Genomic DNA, 12,081 nt, shown 5'->3' on the forward strand with positions numbered 1-12,081 from the left:
TTTACTCCCGACAAATATTTATTCGGCCTGATCATATCGGAAATATACAGCCTTCTTACGACATAATTTTATATGTATGTTGACATTATTCTAGAAAAATGCGATATTTAATCAGAACAAAAATGTCAGCACAATGGTGGATGGTGATGATGATGATGATGATGATGACGATGATGATGATATGATATGATCATATGTTTTGTGAAGGCGATCTGCAAATGACAATCCTGCAAGTGAATCTAGTGTGTAATAAACTCACTACGCCAGTGCAACCATGGAAATCGAAATTCCTGCCTCTTTTATGGAGTGCATACAATACCTCAAAGGTATGAATTAACAGCATATCAATATGAGTTGACTAGTCATCGGATATTTGAGTAACAAGTCCATCAGGAACAGTTCAAACCGTCTGTAGCTGCCCAAGTCGACTGCTGATGTGGTTGTGAAGTGGAACCGCGGAGGAACAGCCACAGCTAAAGCGAAATCAGACGTACCTCATGGACTTACGGACAGGAACCCTCGAGCAATGCGGAGGGCAATCGTAAAAAATCTTCATGAAATCAGCAGGAAGGATCAGTCACGTATTTCAAAGTGCTACGCTCGGTCCACATAGCACAATGACTGTGCATTTAAAATGAATTGGGTACAGTGGTCGAGCACCTTCTAATAAGCCATACATTTCTATAGTTACTGCTAAGCGACATTTGGGGTGGAGTGCAGAGCTACGTCACTGGACGATGGCTGATTGGAAATGAGTGATTTTCAGTGATGAGTCAGGCTATACTCTCTGGCAATCAGACAGAGGGATTTGGCGAATGCCTGGTGAACTTTACCGGCTATCATTTGCAGTGTGATCAGTGAGGTACGGCGGAGGTGGTGCTACGGTATGTGACTTTTTTTATGTCGTCCCCGTGACACGCTTAAGAAAACGCTAAATGCGGAAGGTTGTGAAGCCATTTTACAGCACTGTGTATTGCATACATTAAAGGAGCTGTCCGGGGACGATGACTGGTGGTTGTTCGTATCAGCATGCGACAGCACCTAACGCTTACTGCTGAGTAGCTGCAGTTCTAAACAGCAGCCCATATGAGCGAACCTGTTGCGCCTTTGACTGTGGTTACTCGCACTTCAGGTACTGGGGCTATGCGCGGCTCTGTTTGAAAAGAACAGGTCGATGTACTCATGAGGTCGAGTCACACACCTCTGCTTTCATGCCCCATAGCTAATTCGCTGCAAATAATAACCTGTAGATGTGATATTGCATTCAAATAGTCTATGCATTGTCTCGGAATTGATAAATTACACAGAAATATAAAATAAAAGATAAATAATTTAATAACAATAACTTTTTTCTAAAGTCTGCATTAAATGTAGACGACAGATAACTATGTTGAATAGTGTTTATTCAAGAAAGGGCAGCCGGCCGCTGTGGCGGAGCGGTTCTAGGCGCTTCATCCGGAACCGCGCTGCTGCTGCGGTCGCAGGTTCGAATCCTGCCTCGAGCATGGATGTGTGTGATGTCCTTAGGTTACTTAAGTTTAAGTAGTTCTAAGTCTAGGGGACTGATGACCTCATTTGTTAAGTCCCATAGTGCTTAAAGCCATTTGAACTATTTTGAACCAAGAAAGGACATCTCAAATAAACCGGAAATCGTCCTAAGACATTCGATTAAAATACAGACAGAAAATACCCTTATCAAATGCAGTAAAGTTACGTTGAGAGCGTTACAAGAATGGTAGCAAAATCCCCATACAAAATAATTTCGAAGATAGGCAAATTAAGTCCATTTCGTAATGACAACACACGAGATATTCACCTGCTCAAAACATTTCAGAATTCAACATGATGATTTACATACTGACACACGTGATACGAAGAATAGTAACTCGTACCCTATCTATGCGCAGTGCCATATTAGAAGTGGAAAAGGCAGGATCCTACTCTGTGGCGCATACAGCCCTCTAGAATTATCAAGTCCCTTAAGAAATATGATAGCGGCCGTTCACCGCCCAGAATCAACAAACACTTCCACGACTGAATGTTGCACGTTACCGCAGGCAGGTCTATCTTCTTCAAGAGCTCGACAATAAAATGTTCAAGATCACATCCTTGAGCTCTCCACTCGAAAAGTTACGGTCTCCGCTTAACTCCCATAGTGTTCGTTACTATCTGTTTTTCCATCTCCACAAAAAATGCATCGTCCTTAAGCTCTATAGACATGATTTGATTCAAGCTGACCACTTCCCGGACTAAACTAATATATTACAACAATATTTAAATGAAGAAATGTCATGAATATTTGGCTACACTCAATCATTTACAACAAATATAAGTAATAATTGGTCCATAAATAAATAAGGTAGTATCCTGGCGGAGGTTCGAGTCCTCCCTCGGGCATGGGTGTGTGTGTGTTTGTCCTTAGGATAATTTAGGTTAAGTAGTGTGTAAGCTTAGGGACTGATGACCTTAGCAGTTAAGTCCCATAAGATTTCACACACATTTTTTTATAAATAAGGTAGTATTCTTGCGCAATTGTGCTCACTATAAATGACAACAGATTGCCCTTAAGTATTGTTTAAACGGTTATTTATGCCTTCTTGACAGAAGAGTCTTTTGGTTCTCTTTTCAGTCGTGGTGTCCGCTAACACATGCGATTGACCACTTATAAATTAGCACACTTTTTAATACCACTTGCAATCAACATTTAAATAAAGTTATTGTCAAAACAGTGAACTGTTCATTAAACAACTACCCAAGTGTGACAATATGAGGTATTGATGCTGTATTCATTTGCTGTGTAGATGTGGAGAATACGATGTTCTGAGGAACATTTGCATAATGAAAACGATATAAAGGACATCCTAATTCAGTAAAAAACGTAGATACAGATATATAGCTTTCATGGATGATAGCTACAGTGCAATGCTGTCATCTTAGATGCAACTTGTTGAAATCACATGAAGTCGTTAAAAGGTATTAATTGTTTGATAGGTTGATATTGGGGACGGGTCCAAACAGCGAGGTCATCGGTCCCATAGTATTAGGGAAGGTTAGGGAAGAAAGTCGGCCGTGCCCTTTCAAAGGAACTATCTCGGCATTTGCCTGAAGCGATTTAGGGAAATCACGGAAAACCTAAAGCAGGATGGCCGGACGCGGGTTTGAGCCGTTGTCCTCCCGAATGCGAGTCCAGTGTGCTAACCACTGCACCACCTCACTCGGTAGTTATTAATTCAGAATATCATCGTGAAAAATGTTTATTCGCTTGAGATATTAAAACTTACGTAGTTTTAAAGATATTGAGATATTGTTGTGTCACTGGATGCACCTGAGATTGGAAATGTATTCAGATTTGCATACATGTTTGATGTTATATTTATTCCAAGTTCTGCTACCAGTCACTTTTTATTTTATGCTTAATCTAACATAACGCAAACTTGAAATAAATAATTATCCCACACAGTCACGGTTCACAACCATAGCCATTATGGCTGAAAATAATAATAATAAATATTTGATGTGACTTATTGTCGAATCTCAGCGAGCTGAAACTTAGCCATCTTTGAGATTGTATGACACTCCGCTATTTCTTGGAGCATTTCTTGGCCAAAGGCCATGCGAGTAACAGCCGTCCTGATTCCCAGCGTAGGGATTTTTCCCCATTCCTGGCTTCACGCTGCTTGTGCCTGGACCTACGTTCACCGGTGGCGGTCGTGAGACTCCTGGATCCACCGACTCTCACCCAGCCAAGTAAGCAAATTCAGCTTTCCTCGATACCGTAACGTGACATACATGGTAGTGCACCCTGTCTGTGGGGCGGCCGTCTGTGGACATCAATATTGCTGAAATGGACTGGCCTGCCCAGAGTCCCGACCTGAACCTAATAGAACACCTTTGGGATTGAACTGGAACGTCGACTTCATTCCATACCCCCACCATCAACATGACTACGCTTTCGACTGTTGATGAACAATGGGCTGCCATACCTCCACAGATATTCAGAAGCCTCACTAAAAGTGTCCCCAGCAGAGGTCAAACTGTCATGAAGGTGAAGGATGGACACACCATATATTAATGGCCACTAAAAGGTTCTTGTGCAACACAGCTAGCTCTTTATTCCCATGAACTAATGGGTGCTGTCGACATGGGATCTCAGATCGATTCCATATTCCTAGATTTCCAGAAGGCTTTTGATACCGTTCCTCTCAAGCGACTAAAATCAAGTTGCGTGCATGTGGAGTATCGTCTCAGTTGTGTGACTGGATTCGTGATAGATCTGAGAGAGGTCACAGTACGTAGTGATAGACAGTAAATCATCGAGTACAATAGAAGTGATATCTGGCGTACCGCAAGGTAGTGTCATAGGCCCTCTGCTGTTTCTGATTTGCATAAATGATCTAGGTGATAATCTGAGCAGCCCCCTTAGATTGTTTTCAGATGACGCTGCAATTTACCGTCTAGTAAAAGCACCAGACGATCAATTCCAATTACAAAATGATCTAGGGAGAAATTCTGTATGGTGCGAAAAGTGGCAATTGGCACTAAACAAAGAAAAGTGCAAGGTAATCTACATGGGTACTAAAAGAAATCGGATAAATTTTGGGTATACGATAAATAGCACAAATCTAAGGGCTGTCAATTCAACTAAATATCTATGAATTACAATTACGAGCAACTTAAATTGGAAAGACCACATAGATAATATTGTGGGGGAGGCGAAACAAAGACTGCGCTTTGTTGGCAGAACACTTAGGAGATGCGACAAACCCACTAAAGAGACAGCCTACATTACACTTGTCCGTCCTCTGCTGGAATATTGCTGCACGGTATGGGATCCTTACCAGGTAGGATTGACGGAGGACATCGAAAAAGTGCAAAGAAGGGCAGCTCGTTTCGTGTTATCGCGCAATAGGGGTGAGAGTGTCACTGATATGATACGCCATTTGGGGCGGCAGTCACTGAAACAAAGGTGGCTTTCTTTGCCGCGAGATTTACGAAATTTCAATCAGCAACTTTCTCTTCCGAACGCGAAAATATTTTGTTGAGACCCACCTGCGTAGGAACAAGAGATCGTCATAATAAAATAAGAGAAATGAGCTCGAACGGAAAGGTGTTCCTTTTTCCCACGCGGCATTCGAGAGTAGAATGGTAGAGAAGTAGTATGAAAATGGTTCGATGAACCCTCTGCCAGGCTCTTAAGTGTGAATTGCAAAAAAATGTGTGTGAAATCTTATGGGACTTAACCGCTAAGGTCATCAGTCCCTAAGCTTACAGACTGCTTAACCTAAATTATCCTAAGGACAAACACACGCACCCATGCCCGAGGGAGGACTCGAACCTCCGCTGGGTGTGAATTGCAGAGTAACCATGTAGACGTAGATGTAGAATATGTTTCATTACTTTTAACAAGACAGTGTATGCATTCAGTGTGATTCTTATTAATGCTTAAAAGAAACCGAAACGAAATAGATGACACTGAGACAAGTAATTTAACACAAGTCACAAGGGGCTGCAACTGTCGGGGAAAAAAACAAAATTGAATGACAAATGTTGAACATCTGACGTCACCAGATGACGTACCTCCCCCCATGTGCACCGGTGCGGCCTATCGGTCCGTCGCAATCGTTCATCCCAGCCCAAGTCAGGTATTCACGTCTGTGTATCTCCGGGCCTATGTGCGCGGCTATAGCGCGAGGAACTCAGGGTTCGATTCTTCAGTCTGGCAGCCAGTATTTTCTTTTTTGCATTGTGTCAAAACGTTATGTGTTTACACTGAGATAATGCTCATTTGCAGGTCTCGCAGCTTCTGCTAGTTAACTGCAAAGTACGGTACAACAAAAACCTACCACATTGTGTCAGAAGTAAGTATGTATAAGGTTGCCGAACTGTATCGCTACCAGTAACTAACCTACATGTTCTTTGCTAAATAAAGTCTGTAAATAAAAGAGAAACAAGTGGCAAAAGGAAACAAGCATAAAGTTAGAAAAGTCTTTGCTTGGCTACAGCGAGGACAATCATTTTGTAACTTTTGCCTTTACAACAGGGCACATTTACAAAAGGTGTGCAAAAACAGAGTAGTCTATCGCAGCGATGTGAAGCACTGCCCCCTGCCGGCAATGGTAGGATAGACAACCCTAATCGCTGCACATGTGGCGAGGTACGTTATTTCGTGATGTCACATGTTCAACATTTATCATCAATTTTTTGGGTATTTTCCGACGTTTGCGGCCCCAAGTGTTTCTTACTAAATTGTAGGGAGCACATTGTGCTCATGTGGAAGCGATCTAGACGCCTGTAAAACAATAAACTGGTAACCAAGATCGCAGGAATTCTATTTGTTCCATGATTACCGGTTTCGGCGAAACCAAAGCCGCCATCATCGGATCTAGGGTGGACAGAAAACACTATAAAAGTGGGCTTGGATTCCAACTATATAACAAATATACATATAAATTTAGTTACATACCTTAGGACACATACAGGTTACAACATCAAGGTGGTGGTGGTGGTTAGTGTTTAACGTCCCGTCGACAACGAGGTCATTAGAGACGGAGCGCAAGCTCGGGTTAGGGAAGGAAATCGGCCGTGCCCTTTCAAAGGAACCATCCCGGCATTTGCCTGAAACGATTTAGGGAAATCACGGAAAACCTAAATCAGGGTGGCCGGAGACGGGATTGAACCGTCGTCCTCCCGAATGCGAATCCAGTGTGCTAACCACTGCGCCACCTCGCTCGGTACAACATCAAGGCAAACAATGGTGATATTAAGAGTTGCCTATAACACGCAGGCCTTACATAATTGTCGTAAATAGCACATAGGCATCCAAGAGAGATGCCATTATAAATGTTAAGTGTCTCCATCACATACAAGCGCAAGCTACGTACTACCGCCAACTCAGGCTCTGTTTTTACACTACAGGGCGTGTCGCGAGATGGCGCTACCAGAAGAGGCGCCAATGAATGTCACAGCTCGCGTCATAACAGGCTCTGCGTGTGTGGTAACACTACGTCACTAGGGCTTGTACATAATTCTAGAGATTACTGTATCACGTAGACATCCTACACAATTGCACATCTGCCTGGTCACATATCGACATATCGAAAAGCAAATGCAAATTTCATGAGAAATAACCACCATTGTTTGCCTTGATGTTGTAACCTGCATGGGTCCTAAGGTATGTAACTAAATTTATATGTATACTTGTTATATAAGTGGAATCCAAGCCCACTCTCATAGTGTTTTCTGTCCTCCCTAGCCGGCCGAAGTGGCCGAGCGGTTCTAGGCGCTTCAGTCTTGAACCGCGCGACCGCTACGGTCGCAGGTTCGAATCCTGCCTCGACCATGGATGTGTGTGATATCCTTAGGTTAGTTAGGTTTAAGTAGTTCTAAGTTCTAGGGGACTGACGACCTCAGAAGTTATGTCCCATAGTACTCAGAGCCATTTTGACGCAGTAAAACAGCAGCATCAGGCATGACATTTTAATTTGTTACTTCTTTCCTATTAAGTCTGTTCGCAACAAATTTCGCAGACGGTATACACATGTGCCACTGAATGTACCTACAAAAAATCTATCACTGTACGACACACGGTTCAGGCGATATGGTGTTATAAACATTGAGCAGCTTGAAAACGAGACATCAGGGCGAAATTTACTATAGATACAGGTGAAATATGTATACAAATAAGTGTGAAATAAGTTAAGTACATGTCAAACATTGTGACATGAGCATACGCGGGCAAAGTCACTGGAAAAAGCTCTTCTTAAACCGCTGTACCGGTTTCAAGCACAGTTCGTGCACATATTGCTTACTATCTGGAAAGACGTACTATAGAGGTAAGAACCAACAGCTTCATATTGAGGTGGAGGTGTTAACGTGAACAGAGAATGGGGAAGGAAATGGACAGACAAGAAGAGGGGGGGGGGGGGGGGGGGAGGAGAGGGACATAGATTGGAGAGACGAAGGAGATGGAATGGAGAGATAGAGGGCTAAGGGGAAATGGACCAGAGAAAAAGAAGGGATGGAGAGAGAGAGAGAGAGAGAGAGAGAGAGAGAGAGAGAGAGAGATGGATAGAGAGAGGAAAGAGGAGGAGATGGACAGAAAGAGAGGTAAGGACGGGATGGTATAATAGAAGACCGGAAATAAATTTACAATAGTAGAACGTCTGCAAACAGGAAAGTTGTATTTTTGGCTTATCTGCTTACGATTAGAATACTACAACACAATCTGAACTTTCAGTAACAATAAACATGGCTGAAGGTCAGAGAGGGGGAAGAGGAGACAGACAGAGAGTTGGAAGGATGTAGACAGACTAAGTGCAAAGGAGGACATGGTCAGAGATGGGGACATAGCGAGATGGACATAGAGAGGGGTAGGAGTGATGGGGAGATAGAAGGCAGGAGAAGGAGATGCATTGATACGTGAGGGTACAACTGCACCAATGTTGGACCATAACGTATTCAATAACGAAACAAGCGCCTCTGGTACTGAAAAGCAAGACGTAAGGCTTCTCTAAACAACCAACGCACCAGAGCCTGGCGGAATTCCTATCAGATGTTACATTGGCACGGAAGCCTAAAGGAATTTGAAAGTACGTTTCCGTGCGCCGAGGAATTCGGTTTAGTCTTTTTCGACATTGTGGACCAGTCTTGCGATGTAGTAAGGAAGTACAGCCTCAGTAGGCAGAGGCTCAAATATGGACGTGCAGCCATTGGCTAGCTGGAGACGGTGTTCGATAAAAAAAAAACGGACTTGGCGAGTTTTAGTAGAAGACAATAAATTTTGTTTGCTGTTGGGGAAACTTGAAGAGGCTTTTGTCTGTGCGAGTATGCCTTTTTTCATTTTATGACTTTTATCTGTAATCAAGCTTCATTTATGGGGTGTTAGAAACCAGTTGTGTACGGTTTAGCGGCTAGTTTAAACAACCTAGTGGTGTAATCTGACAGTATTCTGAGAGCAGTTTAATTGCTACATGGCATTTATCACTTACATAGGAGTAACGAAAATTTTTATCCTTTTTGAAAATGTGGATCCCCTCCACGACCGAACTTGAATGGTGGGTATCACAAAAACTTTTACTGTCACTTCGCGTTCTCTGAGGAAATCGCAGGGTGAGGGACTATGACATTGTGCTTACGCCTGGGTGCGGTTAACCATTAATATGGTTCCATTAGGGATATAGTACAGCGAAACTGGTAACGGTTTGGGGCAGAGGGGAAAAAATACCACGATAAGACGTGTAAAAAGGAAGAAAACCATCTGCGACAAGTTGGTCGAGTGGTAGGTACTGCTCTTGGCGGAATTCACTCTGCAGCGGAGTGTGCGCTGATATGAAACTTCCTGACAGATTAAAACTGTGTGCCGGACCGAGACTCGAACTCGGGACCTTTGCCTTTCGCGGGCAAGTCCTCTGCCAACTGAGCTACCCAAGCACGACTCACGCCCCGTCCTCACAGCTTTATTTCTGCCAGTACCTCGTCTCCTACCTTCCAAACTTTACAGAAGCTCTCCTATGAACCTTGCAGAAGTAGCACTCCTGAAAGAAAGGATATTGCGGACACATGGCTTAGCCACAGTGTAGGGGATGTTTCCAGAATGAGAATTTCACTCTGCAGCGGAGTGTGCGCTGATATGAATGCTTTCTTTCAGGAGTGCTAGTTCTGCAAGATCCGAAGGAGAGCTTCTGCAAAGTTTGGAAGGTAGGAGACGAGGTACTGGCAGAAGTAAAGCTGTGAGGACGGGGCGTGCGTCGTGCTTGGGTAGCTCAGTTGGTAGAGCACTTGTCCGCGAAAGGCAAAGGTCCCGAGTTCGAGTCTCGGTGCGGCACACAGTTTTAATCTGCCAAGAAGCTTCATCTCAGTGCACACTCCGCTGCAGAGTGAAATTCTCATTCTAAGTGGAAAGTGTTGCGGTGTTGGGGGGAACGACTGGTAACCGATGGTGGCCGCCGCGGCTACAGGCCTCGTGAGATTATTGGCGGAAAGGGTTCAGTGCCTCACACAAGACTTCCAGCCCCCCCTCCCCCTCCTCCTCCTTCCGCCGTAACTGTAAAGTAATCTTTGACAGACTATAGTGTCCTACACCAACACCGACTCAAAGGAAGGCCTCGGCGCTTGTTGGTGACGTCACGTCAGCTAGGCACGGCGAACGCCAGGTCTGTTGCAGGCACAAACGCCTGGGCGTTTGGTTTGGTATTGTTTTGGATTCTGCAGTTTTATTTAGATGAAAGATTTTCTTACTATCGTAAAGCTACAAATGAAGATCATAGTTCTGTATTACTGAATCCTGTCGAAACAAACGTAGATCAATATGAGATGCTTTGCCCCATTGCAAGCTTCGGAAATTTTACATTCAAGTAACTATATTTACTTGATCCATTTTGTTATCGAAACATACCCCAACCCCCTTACAATTAACTCGTTTCTTTTATTTATTTATTTTCGTTTGTCACCGTCAGTGGAAATGTGAACTAATTTACATGTGTAAATGTCCAACTGTTGCCAGTCATTAGATTACAGTCGATTTCAGCGAAAGGAATTCTAAACAGGAAACAAAATAGCTTCATACATAGAAAATACTGCTAAGCTTAAACTTTTTTAAACGTGCACATTAGAAAAGATAAATATTCCCCTCTTGCAACTGAAAGGAGAAACTTTATAAGATAAAAAAAATTTTATTTGATAAAACAAGTATCTCTCTTTTGCCTCTTCTTCTGTCCCCCACCCCCTCCCCCAACGTGTACAATCGCAAGATAGTTCATTAACATTCAGTGCTCCTCACCCCATAGTCAACCAAGATACCTAAAGAAGAGCACCAGTATGTTCACAATTTCTTGTAAAAGCAACCCAGTACAAACGTAGCTTCCTCAGATTTACAAATAAGGTAAAGAAGCACGAATTCTGTTGCTGCTGGACCATGAAGTTGTTTTTGTATGTCAGTCGTTAAAACAGGTGGAAATTTAAGTTCAGGAGTACACTATTTGTTAAGAAGTGTAACGAATTGTACAATTAATTGATTGCAGAAATCTCTCAGAACAATGTGTGTTGGTCAACTACCGCCAATAGTTTCACATTTTCCTGTGTCAGAGAGGGAGACACCACCATTATGAGTATGCCTGCAACAGACCTGGCGTTCGCCGTGCCTAGCTGACGTGACGTCACGAACAAGCGCCGAGGCCTTCGTTTGAATCGGTGTTGCCTACACCCGGTCTCTTTTATAGATGAGCTACACTTTCCTAGAATTCCCCTGACAAAACGGAGCGAAACATTCCACTTTAACACAATTTCCACTTCGCGAAGTGACTGCCAACTCACTTTAAACGTGTATGGATGAAAGACAATACAAACAAAAAAAGAGAAGAAAGCCGGCAATATGCGACTCCGATTACCCATCTGTTTCCGCTAGAGGCTTGCAGCCCCCCCCCCCCCCCCCCCCGTCCCCCCGTCACTGTGACTGGCGGGTCAGCACGGTGCGGTAGGACGTGTCAGCGCTCGATGGCTGGTGCCCCGTTCGCTCGCTCGCTAGAGCGCGACACGTTTACGTAATGAGGCCGTCAGCGCGTGGACTGGCGCGCCGTCACCGCCGCGGCTGCTGCGTGGCAGCGGCACGGAGCTAGGCTGTGCGGGCTTTACGGGCCTTTCTCTTGTTTGTGGCTGTGGCTCGCCCAGCCAAGGCCGCAGTATCCTTTGTGTGCGCGCGGCCCTACTCCACAGCGTGCCGGAACAAGAGCGTCGCGCATTAGACCGCGTCTACACCTGTCAGGGAAAGGAGCGCGTGCGCGCAAAAGTAGTTCCACGTATTCTTAATGCCATGTTTACTGGCTGCGATAGAATAACAAGTATGTGAGAGGGCTGGACCTTGCATGGCCAACTCACTCAAATCATTATTTGCCACCAATCAACATACACTGCTGGCCTCTAAAATTGCCACATAGGAAAGAACAGCAATGGACTGTGCGGCTGATCCCGGCGGAGGTTCGAGTCCTCCCTCGGGCATGGGTGTGTTTGTTTGTCCTTATGACAATTTAGGTTAAGTAGTGTGTAAGCTTAGGGAATGATGACCTTAGCAGTCAAGTCCCATAAGAT

At 44.1% G+C, this 12,081-nt stretch overlaps 1 protein-coding gene across 1 annotated transcript in view; it reads left to right on the plus strand.

The window, feature by feature from the left end:
- LOC124615973 (venom dipeptidyl peptidase 4-like) overlaps nucleotides 1-12,081 on the plus strand; it is a 572,498-nt gene that overhangs the window by 26,201 nt on the left and 534,216 nt on the right. The window lies entirely within an intron of this gene.

This window comes from Schistocerca americana, chromosome 5 (genome assembly GCF_021461395.2).
Source record: "Schistocerca americana isolate TAMUIC-IGC-003095 chromosome 5, iqSchAmer2.1, whole genome shotgun sequence".
Taxonomy (NCBI): Eukaryota; Metazoa; Arthropoda; class Insecta; order Orthoptera; family Acrididae; genus Schistocerca; species Schistocerca americana.